Source organism: Solanum stenotomum, chromosome 6, assembly GCF_019186545.1.
Source record: "Solanum stenotomum isolate F172 chromosome 6, ASM1918654v1, whole genome shotgun sequence".
In the NCBI taxonomy this organism is placed as follows: Eukaryota; Viridiplantae; Streptophyta; class Magnoliopsida; order Solanales; family Solanaceae; genus Solanum; species Solanum stenotomum.
In genome coordinates, this window is record NC_064287.1 from 47,212,362 (window position 1) to 47,228,527 (window position 16,166).

Below are 16,166 nucleotides of genomic sequence, written 5' to 3' on the forward strand. Positions count from 1 at the left end.
CCAAAAGTATTTACCAGGTACTATTGTGTGATCATTAATAGGCATTGAAAGTGAAAGTGGTTCACGAACAATTGTTCAATCTGCTTAGCTTTCTCCATGTTTCTGAGTTTTAAATAGAACAGTAAATTTGCATGATAGAAACTTAAAAACTTCTTTTCATAAGGATAGAAAGTCAGAAACTTTGAATATCGACAAATAGTTTATGAAATGCATTTTGGCTTCCTTGAGTATCTTTCTGCAAAATGAGTCACAAGTGAGCTAAACTTATAAGTATTAAGAACATCAAAGAGACTGTAATTTTATGTAAAATGAACAACACTGAACGTAAATAAACTCATTTCTCTTATCAGTCAAAGGTGTATTTTATGTTTCCCACTCAAACACAAGATGTAATGAGGGGTTGGAGACCTTACAAACCTGAAAAAAATGTACAAATTAGTAAGTCTAGAATTTTTGTGCGGGAAAATAATACTACTAATTACAGATCTATGTAACATCTCGCACTTAGATACGGCTAGAAAAAGTTTAAAATCTGAAAATAATGATTTCGGAAAGAATAAGGAAATCTGGAAAATTTTGTCTAAGTCAAGATAGTGAGTTTGGGCCATTTTTAAACGGCCACAACTCCTAGCTCAGGATGAGTTAGGATATGTTGTTGATATAGTTGGAAATCCCTTAGATAAATCTTTCCAACACTGCCGAGTTTGCGCGATTTCGACATCGTATGAGTGAGATATGCCTCTCGAAAGTTGGGATGTTGGATTGAGGAAAGTCCCAATCCGAATTTAGGGAAGGGCAAAGTAGTCTTTTCTCTAATTTATTTCCTAATTCTTTTTAGGGATTTATTGGGGTAAAAAAAGAACTTAATTAAGTTTTGAAAAATTAGAATACGCTTAGGGCTTAGAGAAGAGAGAAAGAAAGAAAGAACGGGATAAGAAGGCAAGAATTCACCAAGATCATCCAAGCTTGCGAGTGGAATTCGTCGGGGGTGATCCCTATTAAGGTATGTGAGATCTTTTCATGTTGGGTTAGTTCACCCACACACCAACTTATTTCAATTCAGCGATTTGGAGTTGTTTGAATGTTAAGAAAGTGAATTCTTGAAGAACATTGTTGAATTCTTGTTGGTTGATTCTTGAATGCCTAGTGTGGATTTGATTGGTGTTTCCGGGTTGTTTTCCAAGTTAAATCTATTGGGTATTGAGCGTATTAATGATCCTAAGTATTTGGGGAAAGAACCATAGAAGTTTAGAGGGTTTAGAGATGAAAAACGAAGGAGAAAAGTCGGGGTTCACCTGGGGAAAGGGTGGGGCATCGCGCCAGCCAGCACGCCCCAAAAGGGACTCTGAAGTCCACCCCTTGGGGCAACGCGCCCCAGCCCAGCCTCTGAAGTTTGAGGGTTGGCGCCCCGCGCCTCTCAAAGCGCCAGGGACGCTAGTTCTCTCTATTCGTCCCCCACTTTTTACTACTTGTTCCTTAGCAATGTACCAATGTTTCTAAGTTGATTCCAACACTCTAAGGTACATCTAAACATCATGAAATCATCCATAAACATAAGATCATGAGCCTTGAATCCATAATCCAATTCAAGGAAATTTAAGATCAAAGTCAAAGAAGTTAAGAGTTAAGTCTAGAAGTTAAGAAGCAAGTCAAAGCAAAGTTTTTTAAAGTTTTCAAGAGTCTTTATTAAACGTTTTCACTTCGTTTTAAGGCTCAAGTTTCAAGTAAAGCAAAGAGTAAGAGTTGAGTTCATTTCTCAAAAGTTATTAGGGAACTATGTATTCCCAAAGAAGTTTATAAATGTTTTCACATTTGAGCAAAGAAAAGGGAACATCAATTCCAAAAGAGCCTTTAGGCTAAGCTTTGAGCAATTATCTCAAACTAAAGAAAGAGGTGTTTAAAACACATATGAGCTAAAGTATAGTTTCGGAGTAGTATTGAGCACCGAATTGGGGATGCGAGTTCATATTAACTCAAATCTCCATAAGAACCATATGGCCAATATGGGATTTAACGGGTTATACTTTTTAGATGATCACGTAAGTTAACCTAGTGGATCCACTAAGTTAAGTAAGGTCTTATATCAAGGCGGGGTATAGGATGGTCCTTGGGCAACGTGAGGTAAAACGTTGTATCATCACTAGGGCTCATAGTGGTGGTTGTCGGTTAAAGAATCTCCCACTAAAGTTATATTACTTTTATATATAAGTAAAACTGAGTTTGTTATTGTTTTATCTTTAACGAACTAAGTTGTTTACACTGTTTACAAGCTTTATATATATTGCATGTGTCTTATTGCTTTATATTGAGTTCAGTTAGTCATGAGTTAAAGAGGGTCGAGGTAAGTATTCCTTTGTACTCCTTTCAACCTTAAGTTGTGGTTTAGCATTCCAACTCGCATACTCATACATTCAATGTACTGATGTCAGTTGGACTGCATCTTATTATGATGCAAACGCAGATAACCAGGATCAACATCCAACGCGTTGTTGATCCAGTTGAGCACTCCAGAGTCAGTGGTGAGCCTCTTTGCATTTCGGAAGACTCTTTTATTTTGCTTTGCTAGTTTTCTTTATTAGGATGTTGTGGGGTCTGTCCCAACATCCATCTCAGTATTATAAAGGCTTCATGGACAGTCATACAGTTAGTTTTGAGTCTCTGATCTGTGTATTGCAAATACTTTGTTTTGAGACATAAGTTGTCATTTTGGCTAAGATGTTATCATTTAAACTGGGGAAAAGGGTCAAAAATACCCCTCAACTTTGTTTTATTAGTTGACTTTACCCTCGCCGTTAAAATGAAGTTAATTTTACCTCTCCCGTTACTAATTTCACCAAATTTACCCCTCAATTAGATGAAAAACCCAAATCAATTAAAATAGCCCAATTTGAAGTAAATGACCCGATTTTCTCTTTTAATCGGAACCCGACCCATTTATATCAAATTAGAACCCTAAACCCATCTCTTTAATCTTCTCCATCTCCTTCTTCTATTGAAACACATACTACTAAAATTGACAGCAAATGTTCGATAGTTAAACTCATGCATATTTGTCCTTCCTACTAAAATTGCACCACTATTTCATAATTTTGACACAGAAACCTCATCTACCTTCACCTGGCAAACCTCATGAAACCATTTAGAACCACCTGCACTTTTTAACTGGGAAAAATGTTCAGCTAAAAATGATAGAGATATTTACGGAGGAAATATGAAGTTAAACAAATACCCGGATGAAAATAACAATCACTGTCATCCTTGATTGCAATGAAAATCTCATCCAAGATTGACAGTGGGTTTCCTCCATGACCACATTCAATGAAGGAAGTATATGAAGAAGAATACAGAGATTTAGCACACTAGTGTGGTTGGAGCTTGGAGCTCGTTCAATCATCGGATTTTGCTTTTCTGCGGGCAGATCTAAAACTATGTTATTGCTTGCTTGTTGAGCCTAGCCGAATATGAAGTTGTGGCTGTTGTTTTCGAGCCTTGATTCTCACCTGATTGTGTTGTTGGTTTGATCTGTTAGCGGTGCTTCAGTTGCTTTACAATGGGGTTTTGGTCGGGGTTTTGTTGGTTGGTTGTTTGGAGGTCGGAGAACTGGTGGTCATTTCCTGGTTGTTTTAGCTTGGGTGATTGAGGTCTGGGTTCTGGTGGGCTGAAGTGTGGTTTTACCACTGGATTTTGGCGTGGAGAGGGTGGTGTTTGAGAGTTGTTTCAAGTCGGTTTGTGGCTATTTGAATGTTTCCAGCGGTGGGTGGTTTGCTTAATATTGTTCCAGCTTGGAACTGGCCGAAAATGGAGAAGAAAGATCTTGTTGTCGTCACCGAAAAGTAGAGGAAAATGTGTTTGTTGTTAATGTTTTCTGCTTGATGTCGTTTCTAGTTTTAGGGGGTTTTGAGTGGTGGTTTCAGGTGGTCGTTTGGAGGTTGTTTTGCTGGTGTTTCGCCGAAAAATGGAGAAAATGAATGGGGATTGCCGGAGCTTGATTTGGGATTTTAATTTGGTATAAATGGGTCGGGTTCGGATTAAAAAGAGAAAAAATTGGGTTATTTAATTGAAATTGGGTAATTTTAGTTTATTTGGGTTTTTCATCCAATTGAGGGGTAAATTTGGTGAAATTAGTAACGGAAGGGGTAAAATTAACTTCATTTTAACAGCGAGGGTAAAGTCAACTAATAAAACAAAGTTGAGGGGTATTTTTGACCCTTTTTCCTTTAAACTATTACTTGAGTTTATGTTGTTGAGTTAAGTCTTCCGCTGAGTTAAGTAAGTCAGGCCAAGGGTTCGATTGGGGCTAGCAATGGTCTTCGAGTGCCGGCCACGTCCAGGGTGTATGCTCGGGCCATGACAATCTATGATTAAGAAAAACTTCCTCAAAAAACATAATAATTAAATATAGACAACACAACAAAGAATTAATTCTCATATTAGTTCAAATAGGTTTCCCCTCATTTAGAAACTACTTGGAGTCGATTGTTGAAATCTTCAGTAATCATTACACTCTATTCATGTCCATTTCTTTGCTTTTTTTGTAAGAAAAGATAAAAAAAAAATTATTAAAAAGTAGAAGTAGTACAGGGAGTAGTGGTTAGTGGCCATCGCAGACTCATATGGTTCAAAATACACAAAAAAATTAAAGTAGCTACTGATATTGGTAAATCTATGCTATTAGAAAGGACATTAGAACTATTTGGACGACTTGGAGCAAAAGTTGCAGTCAAGACGAGTCTTTAAGTAGGTTTAGTTCGTTGGTCAGCCGCAAGTGTCGTTTGAATCACAGGTGGTGGTTCTTCCAAAATGGAGATGTCCTGCAGGAAATTGTCATTCAGAAGTGATTTAGCGAGCCTATCTGCGACGCGATTATTTAACTTTCATGTACGAGTGCACTACGCTAGAATTAGAGATTTGATGAAGCATCCACCTGCAATCATGTATAATGTGAGCATAGGATAAAGTTGGAGAGTGTAAAAGGTCAATAACTTGAGTAGCATCGAGCTCAATGATCAAAGGTTGTAAATTGTGCAGTAAGGCAAGCTTAAGGCCATTGTAAAGGGCCAACAATTCAGCCAATAAATTGTGAGCAACATAAATGAAGTGTATAAAACCCAAAACCCAGTTTCCCGTATGATCATGAATAACTCCACCTAGACCACCTTTACCTGAGATGATAGCAAACGATTTATCAATGTTTAACTTAAAAGAGTTATATTTTGGGGGCCTCCAAGTAATCTAGATAGGCGTACGAATATGCTTTGTTTTCCGCTTATGGCCCAAACTGAAGAATTCCATTATATGAGCGATAATGGCTCTGTAATCAGGAGTATTGGAAGTATTTTTAAAGAAATTTGTATTGCGATTTTTCCATATCTCCCAAAATCAAAACCCTTCAACATTTCAGGAGGAGCCTTAGGAAAAGTATTGGATGGCATCGCACGAATCAGAATAGGTAATCAAGTCAGAGGTGATGTGTTCTGTGTATTTATAGACAAGATGATCAAGTTAATTTGCCCAAAGTTTGTCCAAAATGCAATAGAAGTAGGGCAGAAAAAAAGAAAATGGGATAAGTCACCTCTCCTTTGCAACAACAACAACAATATTGGGTCTTCTTCATCTTCTGTTGAGTTAGCTTTACTTGCCCTCTAAAAAAATCTTCAACTCAAAACGTTGAAAACCCTAAGACACGCTGATGATATAATGAATGGACTAGTAAACCACATGGCTTACTAGTCATCAAAAGAGAAGTGTTTGATTTTTTACCCAAAAATATATGGTCATGTACTGTAACAGTAAGAATTGTCAAGTTTTATCACGTAATGGGAGGAGATTGAATAGAAAAGTTAGACTTTTAGAATTGACCGAATTTTCAACTCAAAATTTGTCTTTTTTTTCTTATTTTCTTTCTTTGTACATGTAATTGTTATTCTCTTTATATTGTACCTCTAAAAATAAATAAATTGCACCAACATTGGGCCTCTCCAATTGGACTTCACATGACATATTTTTTTATGAGGCTCTGTATAATATCTATTAAAGTCATTTCCCTCTATATAATTTTTTTCAAGTCATCATAAAATTATTCTTTGTGATTCATCTCCTTGTTTGGTCTTCTCTGTCATGGTTTCATCTTCATCTTTTTCTCTATCAGTTTCTCACGAAATAAATGTTAGGGAGTCTTTGTTACTATCATCTTCTCTTGACAACAACAAAGTACCTTTACTTCGCAACAAAATAAATTAGTGTGTCTGAGTTTGATTCTGAGTCTAAGTCACTTCTCATCCACAACATCAACAAAAATATTAGGTCGTCTTCATCCTCTGTTGGGTCAGCTTTACATCCCCCCAAAATAATCTTTAACTGGAAATGCTGAAAACCCAAAAACACGTTGATGATATAGTGAATGGACTAGTAAACCACATGAAATTTTTGTTTTTGTACACCATGGGTGGTTTACACTTCAAGTTTCAAACCACGCTGGTTGTTTGAGTGTGTGGTTTATCATGCTCATTGTGACACTTACTTTTGTAGTAGGCTTGACAATGTGTTACAAAATGGCAAATTTAAAATTGGAGAGAATGACTGTTAATAAGTTAAACCAACAAAAATATGATGGTCCAAGCCAAAGAATTTTTTATTCTGAGAATGAGAGGATAGAAATGGCTCATGGCGACGGCGTTGATGGCAATGTGAATCACACGGCTAAGGCTGGGCATAAATACCAAAAAATTGGCATACCGAACCAAATCAAAAAAAATTGGTATTTCAATTTCGGAATTTCGATTCTATTTTTGGTATATATGTTTTCATATTTTTTATATGTGATTTTTATACTTTCACTATTATATTATAATATAAATTAATATCGTATTAATTATTAATATTAAAAATTATAGGCAAAATGCAAAATTAGGTCTAGACTTCTCAAATTTTTCACTTTTCAAACTTTTGTTAGTTTCCACTCTTATCGTTGCACGTCCCAGTCCCACTTTCTACTTCCCACGACCCAGTTGACCTTGACCAGTTTCCACTTTCCACATTTCAACGTCAACTAACGACATCGACCGATCGTCGCGACCAAATGCAATCGACCAGTAGCAAATCAACAACTGATCAACAAGGCAGCGACGAGTAAATATTTTATATTTTGATTAATTTCTATTTTCAAGATCTTTTCTTCCATTTTCTATTTTTTTACCTTTCTGATTATTTAAAATGGTTTAATTGGATATATTTTTATTTCTTAAGAAAATCGAACTAACAAAAATTGAACCGAAATAACAAAAATCAAACCAAATTATTGTTTACACGCATTACAAGAATCGAAAATAAAATTAAAAAAGCAAACAAATGTCCAGCGTTACCGCCGGCTCTAGAACAAGGGGGCACCGATGCAGATGATGATGATGCACAACAGCTTAGTAATATGGTAAGAGCTGCATCAATTGTCTCACAAGCTACTGTATTGATAAATTCGAGCAACATGATCGTGTTTGATGATATTAATCAAAAAATGTTTAGATCCATTTTCGCTTGTAGAATCGTTTATCTCTTGGTGGTTGAGATATTTTTCATTTTCAACAATTGTGGCAACTTTAAATATATGTACACTTGTGGAATCGTCTACGCCTCAGTGGTAGGCATATTCTTCATTTTTTACCATTTTGGTTGTAGGATTAGGACATATCTGAGTCTCATTGAAGATTGAAAAAATCTTTTGTTTGACTGTTTTTGCCAAAGTAATTTTTCTTTTCTTTTGGTGTAAAGAAGACATGATATTTGGCAAAGTGTTAAGTCTAGTATTTTTCTTTTCTTTTTATGTAAAAGAAGACAATTTGTGTTTGTAATCAGAAGTTATTAATACTAATTAATTGGCTTTGTTTAATTCTAAATGTCCAAAATAGAGCTATCAATATGAGCTAGCCCACCCCATCTAGGCTAATTCATACATGCTTTGAAATTTTTGGGGTCAGGCCGGGCTAACCCATTTTTTGTGTGGGCTAGAAAATGGTATGTCCAGCCCACAAGTACGTGGGGTCCGGCCAGCCCTCTTTTCTTAAAAATGTATTTTTATAATTTTTAAAATTGAATTATAATTTTAAAATATTATCATAAATATCGACAAGACAATATTACATGGTGTTAGTGTTACTGCTTGTTAATCAAATCCACAAATAAAATTATCTTTATAATATTTATTAAGTTTGATTTCAAGTAAAAACATAAATAGCTAAATAGAAATATTAACCTAATCGTTTTTCAATTATCATAATCAAACACAAAAACTATGACAATATTCCATAGGATACGACCTATGTAGTGATTCTCTAGAAATTTTAGGGAGTTTTTATTTTATGCAGTACATATTTTATGAACATAATTTGTATTTAAATTGTAATATTTCAAACTTTAAACAAATTTTGAGTTTAGACTCTTGTTATTTTTAATACTTTATTTTATTTTTTATTTTTAATTAATTTTTATTTGGCCCACGGGCGCTGGCCCTATCAATATTTCTCAAGCCCCACAAATCGACAAGCTTATTCAGGCCGAGCTAAAAAACCCTTTTTAAAATGGGCTCCAAAAATTGTTGCCCATCCCTATTAAATCACGAGTTAGGCCAGGCTGGCCCAACAGGTCTAGCCCATATTGACGGCTCTAGTCCAAAAGTATTTAGCAGGTGTTATTACTGCAACGTATAGGGCTAGTGTGATCATTAATAACCGCTGAAAGTGAAAGTGGTTCATGAACAAATATTATAAATAGAGAATATGCTGAAGTCCTTTACTGGAGAAATATTCACCACGGCTATCTATATTAAGAAACATCAGACATGTGATTTGTAAATTAGGATGAAAGAGGAAAGGTTAAGCTGTGATATTGAACCCATGAGTATAAAGTGTTTTTTTTTTCTTAGAGATCTTTCTCCAGACATTTTTTTTAGTTTGGAACTGGGGAGAGGTTAGATTAGAGGACCATTACCATAAATACTATTGATGAACTCAAAAACAAACAAAATGTTCAAAGGTATAAACAAATTCAGCAGATAAGAGAACCAAATACAATATTAAATAAACATCATTTGCTTGCCTAATTAGAAGCAGAACGAATAGGTATCATCTATTTCTCAAATAGTAGAAAGCAGTGAGACAATGATCACTAATATTAAATACACATGAAATTCTCGAAATTAGTATACAAGCGCAAGATATAGAAAGTAAAGCAACAACCAAAAGAGGCATACATAAGCTACTTACCAAGCACCCAAGTAAATTTGGTGACAAGTTGTCAAACTTGTACGTTTTCCAGGGCTCTATTTTAGAGGCTCAGTAAATTTGGTGGAGATTGATACTTCATCACTATTATGGCATAGAAGACTGAGTCATATGAGCGAGAGAGGATGGACAATTTAGCTAAGAAGAATTTACTTTCTGTAGTAAAACAAACAAAGTTGAACAAGTGTGTTCATTACTTAGTTGGTAAACAGAAAAGAGTTTCTTTTCAGAATCATTTGCCTTCAAGAAAGCTTGATTTGCTGGAGTTGGTACATTCTGATTTGTGTTGTTTTTTTAAAGGTAAAGTCTCATGATGGTGCACTTTACTTTGTGACTTTTATTGATGATCATTCTCGCAAAATCTATATTCTCTTTGAAGTCCAAGAATCAGGTAATTGATGTGTTCAAGAATTTCCAGGCCTTGGTTGGGAGACAGACAGGGAAAAATTGAAATGTATTCATTCTGATAATGATGGTGAATATATTGGTCCTTTATGATAGATATTGCAAAGAATAGGGTATTCGACATCAGAACACTCCTCCAAAGACTGCTCAGCTAAATGGTTTAGCAGAGAGGATGAATAGAACTCTTGTTGAGAGAGTTAAATGTATGCTTTCAGATGCTAAGCTGCCAGATTCCTTTTAGGCAGAAACACTTAATACTGATGCCTATATTATCAATTTATCTCCTACTAGTGCTTTGAATGGTGATGTTTCTGACAGAGTTTGGTCTGGTAAGAATGTTTCTTATGACCATCTTAAAGTTTTTGGATGTAAAGCATTTGTGCTCGTATATCTTAAATTATGTAATACTCACAATTGTGTAAAATAATATTGATATTAAAATTCATTTAGATAAATAATTATAGCGAAAGAATAAAATGTAAGTTTCTATGGATAATAAGTATTGATCATTATTGTTCAATCCTACAAAGATGAATAACTAAATTTTAATGGGAAACTTACATAAATATACACATTAAGAAAATATTTACCATTTATAGTAATAACATTTTTTTTCACTTGATTGTTTTTAATATATTTATAATACAATTTTAATACATATTATAAAGAACAATTTATTATTCACATATAATACAAGTTTTATTGATGGTTAATGCATTTATCACACATTTTAATACATTTATAATACAATGTGTCAATTTCTTACCAAACAAGCATAATATATTTTACAAAAACAGCTATAATACATATATATTGCATGCATAATTCATTTTTAATACATATTGCAAATTTAACATAGTATTGCTATAAATGATAATAAATAAAAAGTATCGCTAAAATTAATAATTATTTATTAAAAGGTATCAATCCAATCAATTTTTCCAATTTTAATTAGATACATGTAAATTTTTTTACTTGCTTTAATTATATGAGGTACAAATATATAATGGAATGGAATGAATCTTATCCTTGTGGATGATATTCCTGATGTATATTACCTTCATCAATTTTAGTTGTACTATCATGATCAAGACTCTTAACATCAATATTAATATTTTTTGAACGAGTAAAATAAAATTAGTCATGTGAAAAAATATATTATCGTAATTACAATCCAATATTGGAGATTGTTTGATTCTATCATTTATTTATTACAATTACAAAATGTGCCATTTTTTGTGCAACTTTAATATCATAAAAAATATATATTAGTTCGTCATGAATAACTATTTTTTGAAAATATTTAATAAAAAATGAATATAACGAATATAACTAAACTCATGCGAATTGTTATAGTTTATTTTATGGGATTATGCTCTTTCTGTGAATAATTAAACAAGCACAAATTCATATTAATATGATAAAATTCAAATAATTAACGATCAAGATAAATAGAATAAATCTAGCATAACGTCACATTAGTCCGGTGAAAATTTTGAACAATTGATAAAATAAACGGAATGAATGTAACACCTAGAGCCGTCAATATGGGCTAGGCCCGTAGGGCTGACCTGACCTAACCCGTAATTTGATAGGGTTGGGCTACGATTTTTGGAGCCCATTTAAGAATGAACAACTTTCACATATAGCAAACACAAAATTCATATTTGTATGCTATAGTAAACTTTGCATAATTGCGCTTCATAGCAAACATAAATATGTATATTTCGCTATACATATACAAAAGAAAGCAGTTGTATAATCTGTTTTGGTATACATATACAAAAAGATCAATTGTATAAAGTGAGAGAGGCGAGTGAGCGAGCGAGATCTGGGAGAGTGGCAAGTGAGATCTGGGAGAGGGGAGAGAGGAGAACGAAAATATATGTATATATACAATTTTCACGCATTGTATACATTTGCGTTTTTGTATAAAGTGAGAAAGGGAAGTGAGAGAGCGAGATCTGGGAGAGTGGTGAGTGAGATCTAGGAGAGGGGAGAGAGGGGAACGAAAATATATGTATATATACAATTTTCTCTCGCTTTATACAAACATAAACGCATTTTATACAATTTGCGGTTTTTGAATAAAGTGAGAGAGGCGAGTGAGAGAGCGAGATCTGGGAGAGTGGCGAGCAAGATCTGGGAGAGGGGAGAAAGGAGAACGAAAATATATGTATTTATACAATTTTCTCTCGCTTTATACAAACACAAACAGACTTTATACACTTGCGTTTGTATAAAAAACGAGAGAGGCAAAGGAGAGAATGAGAGTGGCGAGCGAGATTCACCAGGAGAGAGGTTAAATAGTGATAGTTTGCTATGGGGTACAATTAAATCAAACTATATTTATAGCATTTAATTTGAATTAATAGTTTGCTATTATATACAATTTTCCCTATAAGAAAAGGGTTTTTTAGCCCGGCCTGAATAAGTCTGCCGATTTGTGGGGCTTGAGAAATATGGATAAGACCGGTCCGTAGGCTAAATAAAAATTAATTAAAAAATAAAATAAAATAGAGTATTAAAAATAAAGCAACTTTCACATATTGCAAACAAAAAAATCATATTTGTTTGTTATAGCAAAGTTTGCATAATTGTGCTCCATAGCAAACATGTATATGTATAATTCGCTATACATATACAATTGAAAGTTGTTTATTTCACTATACATATATACAAAAAGAAGCAATTGTATAATTCGTTGGTTCCTCTTCAGATTTGTATAATTTCGCTAGCAGGCCATTTGTATAAATTATTGTTAGCCTCTCATTTATATAAATCGTTGACAAAAATATTTGTATATCAAAAATCGCTCTCTCTTTCGCTTTATACAAACATAAATTGTACATTATACAAACAAAAAACTGGGCAGGGGAATATTTTTATTGTATAATTATAAGTGTATAAGACGAATATATATGTATTTGCATGTGTATATACAATTTTCTCGCGCTTTATACAAACAGAAACTCAATTTATACAATTTTGTTGTATAAAACGAGAAAGAGAGAAAGGCAAAAGAGAACTAGGCAGGTGAATATTTTTATTGTATAATTATAAGTGTATAGGACGAATATATATGTATTTGCATGTGTATATACAATTTTCTCTCACTTTATACGAACAGAAACACAATTTATACAATTTTGTTGTATAAAGCGAGAGAGAAGAGTGGCGAGCGAGAGTTTGAGGGAGAGAGGCGCTGGCAAACAGTTTGCTACAGGATACAATTAAATCAAAGTGTGGTTATACCATTTAATTCAAATTAATAGTTTGTCATTATGTACAATTTCTCCTTAAAAATAACAAGAGTTTAAACTCAAAATCTGTTAAAAGTTTGAAATATTATAATTTAAATATAAATTATATTTATAAAATATGTACTACATAAAATAAAAATTTCCTAAAATTTCTAGAGAATCACTACATAGGCGGTAACCTATGGAATGTTGTCATAGTTTTTGTGGTTTATTATGATCATTGAAAAACAATTAGGTTATTATTTCTATTTAGCTATTTATGTTTTTACTTGAAATCAAACTTAATAAATATTATAAAGATAATTTTATTTGTGGATTTGATTAACAAGTAGTAACACTAACACCATGTAATATTGTCTTGTCGATATTTATGATAATATTTTTTAGTTATAATTTAATTTAAAAAACTTTAAGAAGTATACTTTTAAAAAAAGAGGGTTGACCCGGCAAAGCCCGTAGCCCACGTACTTGTGGGCTGAGCCGACCATTTTCTGGCCCACACCAAAAATGGGCTAGCCCAGCCTGACCCGTAAAATTTCAAAGCCTGTATGAATTAGCCCATATGGGATGGGCCAACCCATATTGACAGCTCTAGTAACACCAAGTCATATGCCACTTTAATAGAGTTTATGATTAATGGAATAAGATAAGTACAATGAATATACATAAAATCATATCACTCCTAAAATTGTGGATAATTGAACAAAGAGATGTAAAATAAAGATAGTATCAGTCTTACTTTCAACATAACTTTGCCTAATTTAAAAAGATAGATAAAATGAAAATTAGCATATAAAATCATGTCAATTTATGAGTTTTCGTAAATAATAGAGCAGACATAAAATTATGCCAATGTAGTAAAATTTGTGAATAATTTAATAGGATAAGATCACAACATAATATTGTGTTAATCAATTGACGTTTCGTGAACAATTGAACAAGTACAAGTCATATCAATTCGATTGAATTCGTAAAAAATACTCACCCAAGTAATTTTTTCAATAATATTTCTAATCTTAAAATTTTGTCCATGAAACCAACGGGGATGTCAAAAGACTAATTGTGGGCTTCTACCCACCAGGTCACTATCTAGGTCATAATTAATATTATTTATATCATTTCCTTAAATCACTTTTTTTATTATTTATTTATTATGATTTTATGCGAATATAACTTTACAAAACTTGATTTGTCATTTTTTTTAGATAATTTCTTCTACTAAAAAATTATAATATGTAACAATAACTAAAATAAAAATGTGATGCCACCCTTGTTAATCTAGCATTGATATTTACTTATTTTTATCGATTATTTTGACATTTTCTTATACTTTTATTAAAATAATTGCTTTAAAATGAAGTTATTCTTCCAAAAAAAATTATGCCTAGATATTTTTTTTTTTTGACATTTTATTCTAATTTTAAAAGACTGGAAATTTTACTTTGAAAGTTTTATAAATATTAAAAATGGTCATATCTAATTCCTACCATGTACTATTAATTTCTTTTAGTTGATTCCCTTAATCTCATCATTAATGTCATTTATATTATTTCCTTAAATCACCATTTTTTTTCCCTTTCTTTCTAGTACTAGTATACTTTATTTATTTATTAACTAAACAAGAATTGGAAAACAAAATATACAGAATTTGATTTGCCTTTTTGTTTGAATTCATCATCAAATTGCTTCTTTATATGCTTGGTCACATCTGACTTTATGTGTTGTGATCATCTGAGGTATGAGGTGATTCGTTCCTTTTTGCATATTCAAGTGCCATTTTTGTGTCCCTTGATTTGGGCCCGTCTGTCTGTCATATTGATTTTTTAGCTATGTAGTTTGGCAACTTTGAAATATTAGTATTTATTAAGCTAGCTTCTGCTTTTGAATATGAAAATTTGTTTTTTTTTTAATATATACTGCAACTCTTGTCTGATTCTCTAAAAATGCACGTTTCAACCTATGTTGCACTAGTAATTTGAATAATAAAGACATTGTAAGGTCATATGGAAAAATGGCACACAAATTAAGAACATCTATTTATCTTGATAATGAAGAATTTTGTCGAGCAGCAACACAAGATGGATTTGATACTCGTATAATATAATGTGTTAAAAGACATAAAATATATAACTTCAAACAATGACTTTATTATTTATAAAAGTAAGAATAGATTTTAGTTAATAATATGTTAGCTATTTGTGTGCCATATATTACCTTAGTAGTTTTATTTTAAGTAAAAATCACTCCCCCCACCCTCGTCTCAACAAATAGGTTTTTATTCTCATTTAAGATGCCTCGTCTCAACAAAAGCTTTCCCTTGTTAAAAATGAGAATTCCCACAAATCTCCCTATTTTTGGGTGCTCTCTAGTTTTTTATTCTCAAAATTGATGCTCCCTAATTTATTTTTTTTAAGTTTTAAATAATAATATAAAAAATAGTTGAAAATATCTCTGATGGTAAGTAGAATAAAAAATTATAAACCAACAAAAATTAAAATAAAAATCACAAAATATAAGTACAGTTAAAGTTATGCCACAAGCATAAATTTAATGACATAAGTTATACTCTAGAATCTATTTGTCGGAGGTTCGAGAATCTATGAAAGGACATCTAAGGTTAAGGTTACGAAGTAAAGGAAGTTCATTACTGAGAGAAGTGGTGATCTCATCTTGCTTGCTGGGAGAGAGAAAACTTCCGGACCATCTTTTCCAGCCAGATAGCAAGCGAGTGCACTCATTAATGAACACTAATTGAAAGCGAGCGGGAATGAGTACCTATCCCTTTCGTCTAGTGGTTAGGACATCGTCTTTTCATGTTGAAGAAACGGGTTCGATCACTAAATTCCATGAATTTGAAGATTTTAGACCTCAATGTTTTTTTCTAGAGTTATTCAATCCTTACGACATAAAAAAGACACCTAAAATTGTTGATGAGCTTGTACAATTATTATGGTCCCAAATCAAAGATCAGCGTCCCACTTTCAGATATGTTAGTCCGTCATGAACAACTATCTTTTATAGAATAACTATGTTTTTTAGAAATATTTAATAAAAAAATAAATATAATGAATATAACTAACCTCATGTGAATTGTTATAGTTTCTTTTATTGTGCTTTTTTTGAATAATTCAACATGCACAAACTCATATTAATATGTTAAAATTCAAATAATTAACAATCAACATAAGTAGAATAAATATAACATAAGGTCATATTAATCAAATGA